This window comes from Bos indicus, chromosome 7 (assembly GCF_029378745.1).
Source record: "Bos indicus isolate NIAB-ARS_2022 breed Sahiwal x Tharparkar chromosome 7, NIAB-ARS_B.indTharparkar_mat_pri_1.0, whole genome shotgun sequence".
NCBI classification, from domain to species: domain Eukaryota; kingdom Metazoa; phylum Chordata; class Mammalia; order Artiodactyla; family Bovidae; genus Bos; species Bos indicus.
This window is the reverse complement of record NC_091766.1, coordinates 61,114,590-61,123,578: the sequence shown is the minus strand read 5'-3', so window position 1 is coordinate 61,123,578 and position 8,989 is coordinate 61,114,590.

The window sequence follows — 8,989 nt, the reverse complement described above, 5'->3', positions numbered from 1 at the left end:
ATTTCCTTCTCCAATGCATGAAAGTGAAAAGTGAAAGTGAAGTCGCTCAGTCATGTGGTAATTCTCCATGTAACTTTTTGAAGAACTCACAAATTGATGAGTGCAGCAGCTGCACCACTTTAAACTCTCATGAGAGTTGTATAAGGGTTCCAATTTTTCCACATCCTTGCCAACACTTGTTATTTTCTGATTTTTTTTTAAAATTGTGGGCAACCTAGTTGGTGTGAGGCAGTATCTCACTGTGGTTTTGATTTGAATTTTCCTAATGACTAAGGATATTAAGCATCATTTCATGTACTTGTTGGTCATTTGTATATCTTCTTTGGAGAAATATCTATTCAACTATTTTGGTCACTTTTAATTTGAGTTGTCTTTGTTGAATTACAGATAATATATCTAGAGGAAAATATATATGATACTTAACCCTTGTATAAGCGGTTTGCAAATATTTTCTGCCATTCTGTGTTGTCTTTTTACTCTCTTGATATTCTTTGCACCAAAATGTTTAATTTCGATGAAGTCAAATTTACCTTTTTTTTTTTCTTTGGTCTCTTACGGTTTTAAGAACATAGCAATGAAAACATTTTCAAATCCAGGTCATGGATATTTACCCCCCATGTTTTCTCCTAAGAATTTAATAGTTTTAGCCATGTATTTATGCTTTTGATTCATTCTGAGTTCATTTTTGTATAAGGTGTGAAGTAAGGGTCTGACTTTATTCTTTTGAATGTGGATACCGGTTCTCTTAACACCATTTGTTGAAAAGGCTGTATTTTCCCTAATGATTGGTCTTGGCATCCTTGTTGATTATCAATTGGCTGTACATGTGAGGGCTTCTTTCTGAACTCTCAAGTTTATTCTCTTGGTTTCTGAATCTGTTCTTATGCCAATACCACACTGTTTTGATTTCTTTAGCTTCGTAGTAAGTTGTGATATTGGGAAGTGTGAATCCAGCTTTGTTATTTTCAAGGTTTATTTGCCATTTGGCATCTCTTGAAATTTCATATGAATTTGAGAATCAGATTTTTCCATTTACGCACTGAAGGCTATAGGGATTTTGACAGGGACAGTGTTGAATCCATAGATCACTTCGGGGAGTATTGTCATTTTCATTTTGTGTGTGACTGCTCAGTTGCTAAGCTTTGTTCTGCTCTTTGCCACTTCATGGACTGTAGCCTGCCAGGTTCCTCTGGCCGTGGGATTTCCCAAGAAAGAATACTGAAATGGGTTGCCATGGTCCAGGGACTGAACCCGCATCTCCTGCATTTGGCAGGTGGATTCTTTACCACTGAGCCACCTGGGAAGCCCATGTTAACAACATTAAATCTTCCAAACTATGAATACAAATATCTCCCCACTTATTGAGCCTTCTCAGTTTCTTTCAGAGTGTGTTGTGTTTTTCAGTGTTTATGTCTTATATCTCTTCGGCTGCCAAGTATTTTGTTCATTTTGATGCTATTGTAAATACAATTGTTTTACTGGATTCATTGCTAGTGTATATAAATGTGCTTGAGTTTTGTTTGTTGATCTTGTATCCTGCAACTATGCTGAATACATTTATGAGCCCTAGTAGATTGGGGAGGATTACAGATTCTTTAGAATTTTTCTGTGTATAGGATTATGTCATCTGTGAATGAGATGGCTTTATTTCTTTTTATTTGGATGCTCTTTCTTTTTCTTCACAATTGCTCTGACTAGTACCTCCAGTACAATATTCAATAGAAGTGATAAGAGCCAGTGTCCTTGCCTTGTTCCTGATGTAAAGAGGTGGGGGAGGGACCTTTCAGCCTTTTATCATTGAGTAAGCTGTGACTTTTTTGTATATGCCCTTAATTGTGTTGAGGATTTTTTTTTCTTAATTTTAAAAGCCATTCCTAGTGAAACATTTATTTTTTCAAATAATTGTATTGGGATATAGTTGATTTACCATGCTGTGTTCTGCTATACAGCAAAAATGAACCAGCTATACATATACATAAACCCACTCTTTTTTAGATTCTTTTCCCATATAGGTCATTACAGAGTATTGAATAGAGTTCCCTGTGCTATACAGTAGCTTCTTATTAATTATCTGTTTTGCATATAGTAGTGTATATATGTAAATCCCAAACTCCCAATTAATCCCTACCTTCCCTTTCCCCCTTGGTAACTATAGGTTTGTTTTCTACATCTCTGACTCTATTTCTGTTTTGTAAATTAGTTCATTTGTACCATTTTTTTTTAGATTTCACATATAAGAGAAATCACATGATATTTGTCCTGCTCTGTCCTACCTCACTCAGTATGACAATCTCTAGGACCATCCATGTTGCTGCAAATGGCATTATTTCATTCTTTTTTATGATGAGTAATATTCCATTGTATATATGTACCATATCTTCTTTATTTATTCATCAGTGGACATTTAGGTTGCTTCCATGTCTTGGCTATTGTAAAAAACACTGCAATGACATTAGGGTGCATGTTTCTTTTTGAAGTATGATTTTCTCTGAATAAATGCCCAGGATTGTGATTGCTGGATCATATGGTAGCTTCATCGTTAATTTTTTAAGGAGCCTCTGTACTGTTCTCCATGGGGCTTCTGTGATGGCTCAGATAGTAAAGAATCTGCCTGCAATGCAGGAGACCCAGGTTCGATTCCTGGGTCGGGAAGATCCTCTGGAGAAAGAAATGGCTGCTCACTCCAGTATTCTTGCCTGGGGAATTCCATGGACAGAGGAGCCTGGCAGGCTGTAGTCCATGGAGTCACCAAGAGTCAAACATTACTAAGTGACTAACACTTTCACTTTTTATACTGTTCTCCATAGTGGCTGTAGCAACTTACATCCCCACCAACAGTGTTAGAGGGTTCCCTTTTCTCCACACCCTCTTCAACTTTTAATGTTCATAGGGTTTTTTTTGATGATGGCCATTCTGGCTGAGGGGCTTCCCTGGTGGCTCAGATGGTAAAGAATCTGTCTGCAATGCAGGAGACCCAGTTTTGATCCCTGAATCAGTAAGATCCCCTGGAGATAGCTACCCACTCCAGTATTCTTGCCTGGAGAATTCCATGGACAGAGGAGCTTGGCGTGTTACAGTCCATGGGGTTACAGAGAGTTGGACATGACTGAGCGAATAACACTTTCACTTTGATTCTGACTGATGTGAGGTGATACCTCATTGTAGTTTTGATCTGCATTTCTCTAATAATAAGTGATGTTGACCATCTTTTTTATATGCTTTCTGGCCATTTCTATGTCATCTTTGGAGAAACAACTGTATTTAGATCTTCCACCCATTTTTTCACTGGAATATTTTTTGGATATTGACCTTCATGAGCTGTTTGTACATTTTGAAAATTAATCCCTTCTTGGTCATTTTGTTTGCAAATATTTTCTCCCATTCTGAGAGTTGTGTTTTCATTTTCTATATGGTTTCCTTTGCTGTGCAAAAGCTTTTGAGTTTAATTAGGTCCCATTTATTTATCTTTGGTTTTATTTTCATTACTCTAGGAAGTGGACCAAAAAAGATCTTGCTGCAACTTATGTCAGAGTGTTCTGCCTGTGTTTTTCTATAAGAGTTTTATAGTAGGTAGTCTTATATTTAGGATCTCCTTGCAGTCCAAGGGACTCTCAAGAGTCTTCTCCAACACCACAGTTCAAAAGCATCAATTCTTTGGCGCTCAGCTTTCTTCACAGTCCAACTCTCACATCCATACATGACCACTGGAAAAACCATAGCCTTGACTAGATGGACCTTTGTTGGCAAAGTAATATCTCTGCTTTTGAATACGCTATCTAGGTTGGTCATAACTTTCCTTCCAAGGAGTAAGCGTCTTTTAATTTCATGGCTGCAGTCACCATCTGCAGTGATTTTGGAGCCCCCCAAAATAAAGTCTGACACTGTTTCCACTGTTTCCCCATCTATTTCCCATGAAGTGATGGGACCAGATGCCATGATCTTCATTTTCTGAATGTTGAGCTTTAAGCCAACTTTTTCACTCTCCTCTTTCACTTTCATCAAGAGGCTTTTTAGTTCCTCTTCACTTTCTGCCATAAAGGGTGGTGTCATCTGCATATCTGAGGTGATTGATATTTCTCCTGCAATCTTGATTCCAGCTTGTGCTTCATCCAGCCCAGCGTTTCTCATGATGTACTCTTTAAATAAACAGGGTGACAATATACAGCCTTGACGTACTCCTTTTCCTGTTTGGAACCAGTCTGTTGTTCCATGTCCAGTTCTAACTGTTGCTTCCTGACCTGCATATAGGTTTCTCAAGAGGCAGGTCAGGTGGTCTGGTATTCCCATCTCTTTCAGAATTTTCCACAGTTTATTGTGATTCTCACAGTCAACGGCCTTGGCATAGTCAATAAAGCAGAAGTAGATGTTTTTCTGGCACTCTCTTGCTTTTTCCATGATCCAGTGGATGTTGGCAATTGGATCCCTGGTTCCTCTGCCTTTTCTAAAACCAGCTTGAACATCTGGAAGTTCATGGTTCACGTATTGCTGAAGCCTCGGACTGCAAGGAGATCCAACCAGTCCATTCTAAAGGTGATCAGTCTTGGGTGTTCTTTGGAAGGACTGATGCTGAAGCTGAAACTCCGGTACTTTGGCCACCTCATGCAAAGAATTGACTCACTGGAAAAGATTCTGATGCTGGGAGGGTTGGGGGCAGGAGGAGAAGGGGACGACAGAGGATGAAATGGCTGGATGGCATCACTGACTCGATGGATGTGAGTTTGAGTGAACTCCAGGAGTTGGTGATGGACAGGGAGGGCTGGCGTGCTGCAACTCAAGGGGTCGCAGAGTCAGACACGACTGAGCGACTGAACTAAACTGAATCCATTTTGAGTTTATTTTTGTGTATGGTGTTAGAGTATATTCTAATTTCATTCTTATACATGGAACTGTCCAGTTTTCTCAGCATCATTTATTGAAAAGACTGTTTTTTCTCTGTTGTATATTCTTGCCTCCTTTGTCATAGATTAAGTGACCATTGGCATGTGGGTTTATCTCTGAATTTTCTATGCTATTCTGTTGACCTATATTTCTGTTTTTGTGCCAGTATCCTGTTATGTACTGTGCCAGTACTGTTATGATGACTGTGTCTTTATAATGTAGTTTGAAGCCAGCGAACCTGATTTCTCCAGCTCTGTTTTTCTTTCTCAAGATTACTTTGGCCATTTAGGGTCATTTGTGTTTCCATACAAATTGTAAAATTATTTATTCTAATTCTGTGAAAAATGCTATTGGTGATTTTATAGGGATTGCATTGGATTTATAGACTACTTTGGGTAGTGTTGTCATTTGGACAGTATTAATTCTTCCAGTCTAAGAGTGTGGTATGTGTCTCAATCCATTTGTGTGATCTTTGATTTCTTTCACCAATATCTTACAGTCTTCTGTGTTCACGTCTTTTGCCTTCTTTGGTAGATTTATTCCTAGATATTTTATACTTTTTGATGAGATGGTAGATGGGCTTCTTTCCTTAATTTCTCCTTTTGACCTTTCATTGTTGGTGTATAGGAATGTGCTAATGTATAGTGTGTATTGATTTTATATCCTAGAATTTTTGTTTAAATTCGCAGTTTTTTAGGTATGTTACCATGAAAGCGTGTTAGATTTTGTTAAAGACTTTTTCTATATAAATTGAGATAATCATGTGAGATTCTATGGTTGCTTTATTAATGCGATGTTGATTTTCATGTGTTGAATCATCTTTGCATTTCTGTGATAAATCCAACTTGGTTATAGTGTATAATCATTTTAATATGTTGTCAAATTTGGTTGCTGGTATTAAGTATCTTTGCACCTATGTTCATAAGGGATATTGGTCTGTAGTTTTCTTTTCTCCTGATGTCCTTGCGGATTGATGGTATTAAGGCAATGCTGGCCTCTTAGAATGAGTTGAGAAGTGCTCACTCATCTTCTAATTTTTGAATGAATTTGAGACAAATCTGGGCTAATTATTTAAATGTTTGGTAGAACTCAACAGTGAAACTATTAATATCTGATCTTGGGCTTTTCCTTGTTGGGAGGTTTTGATGATTGATTCATTCTCTTTGATAGTTATAGGTCTGGTCAGAGTTTCTCATTCTTGATGGTTTTGGTAGATGTTCATGATTAGCAAAGATTCAAAACACTTTACTAAAACACAAATTATCTAGAAAATTTGTATAGCTAAGGAGATGGAAATAATGTCCAGATAGAAATAACAGGGCAAACAGCTCTCTCTGATCTCTGGGATAGGGACAGGTTCTCCTGACATGGTCTAGGTCACCCCTCAGGGCCACTGTGACCTCCATCTCCCTGGTCAGTCACTTTCTCCACCTCAACATCCTCCACCGGTGGGGGGGGGGTGTCCCCACCAGCCTGGGTCAGGGACTTTGTGGCAATTGTATGGAAGCTAAGTACCCTATGCTAAGACCAGAAACTAACCTCTCCAACATCTCAGAGATTCTCAGGTTTCCTCCAGCCCCATCCGTGGGCTTTGGAGGGCAGTATGCTCTGGGGATATGGGCTTCCCTGGTGGCTCAGAGGTTAAAGCATCTGCCTGCAATGCAGGAGACCTGGGTTCCATCCCTGGGTCAGGAAGATCCCCTGGAGAAGGAAATGGCAACCCACTCCAGTACTCTTGCCTGGAAAATCCCATGGACAGAGGAGTCTGGTAGACTACAGTCCATGGGATCTCACTTTATGCTCTGGGGAAACAGTGGAAACAGTGTCAGATTTTATTTTTGGGGGGCTCCAAAATCACTGCAGATGGTGACTGCAGCCATGAAATTAAAAGATGCTTACTCCTTGGAAGGAAAGTTATGACCAACCTAGATAGCATATTCAAAAGCAGAGACATTACTTTGCCAACAAAGGTCAAGGCTATGGTTTTTCCAGTGGTCACGTATGGATGTGAGAGTTGGACTGTGAAGAAAGCTGAGCGCCGAAGAATTGACGCTTTTGAACTGAGGTGTTGGAGAAGACTCTTGAGAGTCCCTTGGACTGCAAGGAGATCCAACTGGTCCATTCTGAAGGAGATCAGCCCTGGGATTTCTTTGGAAGGAATGATGCTAAAGCTGAAACTCCAGTACTTTGGCCACCTCATGAGAAGAGTTGACTCATTGGAAAAGACTCTGATGCTGGGAGGGACTGGGGGCAGGAGGAGAAGGGGACAACAGAGGATGAGATGGCTGGATGGCATCACTGACTCGTTGGATGTGAGTCTGAGTGAACTCCGGGAGTTGGTGATGGACAGGGAGGCCTGGCGTGCTGCGATTCATGGGGTTGCAAAGAATTGGACACGACTGAGTGACTGAACTGAACTGAACTGAGGCTCAAACATAAGTAAGCATCAGATTCCCTTAGAGAGTCTCTGCAGGTCCCCACCTCCCACCTCTAATTATGCAGGCCTGGGATGCCCTGAAATCTGTAGTTTAACAAGTCACCCTGTAATCCTGAGGTTGGGGTTCCTGGGCTGTACTTGAAGGTCCCCACCTATACTGGCTCCCTAGCCTCATAGAATACAACACAAGCTCCAGCCACCAAAATGTTTAATTTTGATGAAGTTCAGTTTATCTGTTTTTTTCACTTTGGTTGCTTGTGGCTTAAGTCAAGCAATGTCAATTTGTTGACATAGCCATGAAACCATTATGAAGTCCAGGTTATGAATATTTACCCCTATGCTTTCCTGTAAGAGTTTTATACTTTTAGCCTTTGTATTTATGTCTTTGATCCATTTGAGTTAATTTTTATATTTGGTGTAAGTCAGGGTCTGACTTAATCCTTTTGCTTGTGGATGTCCAGTTCTCTTAACACATCTGTTAAAAAGACTTTTTTCCCCCTTGAATTGTCTTGGCATCTTTGTTGAACATCAATTGACTGTATATATGAGGGTTTCTTTCTGAACTCTCAAGTTTATTCCATTGATGTCTGAATCTATTCTTATGCACTTACCAAAGGAGCCCTACATATTTTATTCATTTTGATATTATTGCACATAATTTTTTTCAATTTCCTTTTTGGGTTCACTGTTGGCATGTAGAAATACACTTGAGTTTTTTGTGTTGATCTTATATCCTAGAAGTTTGCTGACTGCATTTATTAGCTCTAATAGGTTTCAGAGTATTTTGTAGATTCTTAAGGGTTTTTCTGTATATAGTCTTATGTCCTCTGTGAATAGAGGAATGTTTACATCTTTTAATTTGAATGCATTTCAATTATTTTCTTTTGATTGTTCTGACTAGAACCTCCAGTAAGTGTTGAATAGAAATAGCGTTAGTGTCCTTGCCTGGTTCCTGATATTAGGTGGGTGAAAGAGGACACGGAGCTTTCAATCTTTTATCATTGAGTTAACAGTAAGTTTTTTATATAAGCTTTTAATAATTTTGAGGATTTAAAAAAAATTCCTAGTCTTTTGTGTGTTTTTATCATGGTAGCAATTAATGTGAGGTTGGTTTTCTTGAGTTAAACTATTATTGCATATGTGGGATAAATCCCACTTGGACATGGTATCTAATCATCTTAATACGCTGTCAGATTTGGTTTGCTAGTATTTGGTTGAGTATGTTTGCGTTTATGTTTGTAAAGGATATGTGTGCTTAATCACTCAGTCGTGTCCAACTCTTTGTGATCCCATGGACTGCAACCTGCCAGGGTGTTCTGTCCATTGAGATCCTCCAGGCAAGAATACTTTAGTGGGTTACCATCCCCTCCTCCAGGGGACCTTCCAAACCCAGGGACTTAACCTAGGTCTCCTGCATTGCAGTTGGATTCTTTACCATCTGAGCCACCAGGGAAGCCCAAGAATACTGGAGTGGGTAGCCTATGCCTTCTCTAGGGGAACTTCCCAACCCAGGAATTGAACTGCAGTCTCCTGTATTGCAGGCAGATTCTTTACAAGCTGAGCTACCAGGGAAACCCATAAGAGATATAGGTTTGTAGTTTTCTCATGATATCCTTGTCTGTTGATGGTATCATGGTAATGTTGGCCTCATGGAATGAGTCAAGAAGTGCTCAC